Source organism: Alligator sinensis, unplaced genomic scaffold (genome assembly GCF_000455745.1).
Source record: "Alligator sinensis unplaced genomic scaffold, ASM45574v1 scaffold389_1, whole genome shotgun sequence".
NCBI lineage: Eukaryota > Metazoa > Chordata > Crocodylia > Alligatoridae > Alligator > Alligator sinensis.
The window spans coordinates 3,388,513-3,392,369 of record NW_005841951.1 but is presented as its reverse complement, the minus strand read 5'-3'; positions in this window follow the sequence as shown (position 1 = coordinate 3,392,369).

Below are 3,857 nucleotides of genomic sequence, written 5' to 3'. Positions count from 1 at the left end.
GTGTGGCCTGCCAGGGCCCAGCAGGGAGGCGGCGCAGCCCGTCCTGGCCCCGGCCCCCCGCGGGGGGAAAAAAAAGTCCACTGATAGCCCACACCCCCGTATAGCCTGCACCCATCCATTTTTTTTGTAAAATCACGTATACCCTGCGGGATATATGCACAAAAATACGGTAATCTTCAAACGTGGATAATCACTTTTATTTTTCATGGTGTACTACTCAATGACAACTATTAAGTGACATTTTTGTTATAAGTGAAAACTATATAGTCCTCTAGGATTAGTAGTTCTTACTGCCAGGATAATTGTTCCTAACCAGAGGCATGTGACCACTTTTGGCAGATGACTTATGCAGGCTGCATTCTAAATTAAGTGTGTGTGTGTGTGTGTGTGTGTAGGGTTGTTGGTTGTAGCCATGTTGGTCTAAGGACATAAGCAGGCATGGTTCTTTGGGTAGATGTGGTATCTTTTATTAGACCAACTAAATAGTTGGAAAACGTTCTTTGCAAGCTTTGGGGCACAAACACCCTTCTTCAGGCTTTGGGAGACTCTGCTGCTGTTCTGTGCTCTCCGAGGTGGAAAAGAAGCTAAAGTAAACAAAAAATATGTGAAAATGCGAATGAATGGAAGTTTGGAAGACAAAGGGTAGAGATAGGAGGGGAGGAGGAAGGGTGGAAAATGTGTGAAGGATGCAAGTGGTCAGCTGGAGGCAGGTTAACTGGTGGGTCAGATGTCAGGCAGATTGTAATGTGTCATAAATCCAATGTCTGTATTAAGTCCATGATTTTTTGTATCCAGTAGATTTATGGAGTGAATTTTGTAGGCTCGTGTACGAAAGGTGTTTTGTAAGTTCCCTTTGAGGATTAGAACTGAGAGATCAGAGAGGGAGTGATTGTCTTGTGAGCAGTGTGCACCCACAGGCAATTGGATATTTTAGTCTTTGATGGATTTTCCAGCATAGGGACAGTGTTTTAGGGCTCAGTCCTGTCATGTACAGATCTTGCCAAATCAGGTTCTGTATGTATAACTTATATATTATAATAAGTAGGGGAAAAAAGTTATAGTCTGAGGACAGCTAACAACAATAATGATGCTTGGCATTTATATAGTATTTTTCATCTGCAGATCTCCAACAGTAAAAGTAATTAGTGTCTGAATCTGATGTCCAAATCAATGGAAGATGTAAGTGGATCCAGTGTTTCCTGATTTCTGTTCTGCTGTTATACCCACTAGGTCAGTGATTCCTAACCTTTTTCCTCTTGGTGCCAGATCTGGCTGGTGGGCCTAATCCAGTGTGTGGGGCAATGAGGCAGTGCCTGATCCAACTGTGTGGGGAGGTTGGGGAGCAGCCTGGCCCTGATTAGTCCTCGTGGGAGAAGGCATCATGGCCTGGCCTCCATGACTAGGGACAGACATTCAAAAAACCTGAGCCTGAATTGATTCAACCGTTGCGGGTTAGTTTAACCTGGCTAAGCTGAACTGGTTTGTCACTGGACAGATATTGTCTCTGAACTGAGGAAATTCAGGCATGTGCCTGCAGTGGCTCAGGCTAGAAGCCAGTGGGTGCTATAGCAGTCTCTCTTCCCTTACATAGCGCTGACCTGAGGAGGGGCATGGCCTCGCCCTGGCTGGAACTCTGATTAGGGAGGTCTGCCTGCACCATCCCAGGCTTTTTCCTGCTTGCTGCTCAAGGGGTGGGAGTGTTACCAGCCCCCAACCCCCTACTAGCACTCTGAGGCAAAGCGGGGGGTGTAGTGCATGCATCTGTTGATGATACAGAGCTTTTCAATCTCCCTCCCTGCTTCATCATACTGTCTGCAGAGAACTGACAGGCAAGCAAGCTAGCAGGGGGTTGATAACAGTGTTTATCACCCCATCAGCAAAACAATATCCTCTTTCCATTAGTTCAGACTTTTCTTAAACAGCTTACCAGCTGACTTGTTGATTAGCTCTAAAAAGCCCTAAGCAGTCACTGTTCTGTCTGCCTGTCCCAGTGAAATTGGAGACACAAACACCTTGGCATTAGCTAACATACCACATGCCTAGGCTCCATGGGGCTGGTGTCTGTGCTGTGGGAGATGGGAGGGAGGGGGGATTCCTGCTTGAACAGCTGGTGTGCGGGTGGGGCAGCTGGTGGGCGGGTGGGGCAGGGAGAAGCCGGGCAGACCCTGCTGTACTTGCAGTATCTGCTGGATCTCTAGCAATCAAGCAGAGGTCAGCCCTGCTGTGGAGCAAGAGCCCTGCCCAGCCTGGACAAGATGCCAGGATGCTGGGGGACTCTAGTTTATCTTAAACCAGTAAGGGGTTTGAGACAGATATTACATAAAATAGTTTGCTCCAAATCAGTTAAGTCTTATACTACGTTCAACTAGGTTTACCTCAAAATCAGTTTCAGCCAGTTTTGAAACTGGTTTGTGTGCACTGAACATCTGTTCTGTTACAGGTTTAAACCAGTTTCTGATCACTTAAGCTGCTTTCTGTGCAATGTCTGTCCCTAGCCCATCTGGCCATGCAGAGGAGGGGGGAAGGGGGCATGTCCTTACCTTGATCCAGTGCCACAGGGCTTGGGAATGTGATGTCAGGGAGGGGTGGCAGTATTACTTGTCACTGCTCCCCTACTGCCAAATTTCCCAACCTGTGGGGAGCCCCACAGACCAGATGCCATGGCTCTGTGCGCTACGTTTGGTCCAAGGGCTAGAGGTTGAGCATCCCTACACTAGGTCAAGATAGAACTGTTTCCTATGATATAATATCTAATGTTTTGGCTAATTCCACCTTGAATGACAAAAAACAATGGAGAAACAGACATGGGATTGTAGCATCTTCATTTAGTTTGGTTAAGAACATGGGGACAGTGTATAGAAAACTGGCAGATTTTCTGTTCATGCACCATTTAACTGGTCACTGTTCAGACTGTCACCACTGAGAGGATATCACTCAGTCACTTCATGAGATGTTCTTGCAGGTTGGTATGTCTTTTCTAAACTCAGACCTTCAGATAGGGAGAGGGTCAGAATCACTCCAAACAAAGTCCTGAGATGCTTGGTTAGGATACACGTCATGATACATCTGCATCTTGGCTACAGTGTATCAGTGGATAGTGATAATTTTTGTGAGGTTTGGCATCCTGGCTGTAGTTACTTGTCCAGGAATTCTGTTGCCTGAAGAAGCCTCAGTAAATGCTTTATTTACCTCTTATGTAATTACTGTGGCAAGAACTGCTTTTTTAAGCCACTTTGGTGTGTCAAAGATGACTACAGCCCCAATACTCATATGTCTGTACCAGAGACATAGCAGCCCAGCTTCACATCTGGGGCAGTGTTGGCTCCTGCCATGCCTGTTGTGGCAGCACAGTCAGCTACCACTGCAGGAATGGCTGCTTTTGCACTTACCACCCCAAAAGTGGGCACAGTTGCCTCCCCTCAGTTACATTACTAGTCTGCAGCTCATTTGTAGGCCAGCCTGTAAGGTTCAGATTTGCCTGCTATTCTAAGCACTAGCTAAACAATCCCATAGGGTGGAATGGTGATGAAAGGTGTAGTGCAGAGACTCCCAATCCAGTCTGAGTAATAAATCAGAATAGAATAATTCAGTCCTAAAATGCAAATACATATCAGAATCATGGTTACATCCATGAAACTAGAGCACCTTTGCATAAGATTTAATTCAGTTCAGTAGTTCATAAATTTTAGGGAATCTTTAGTATGTTCTTAAACTCACGTTCCCCAAAAGACTCTTTGTTAAGGTGAACTTGGGATAATTCTACTCTAAAGCACACCTTTTCATCCTTAGAATTCTTTAAAGTGCAGATTTAGAGGCATATAAAGGCTTTGGATTCCATTACTGTAAAATGTATCAGA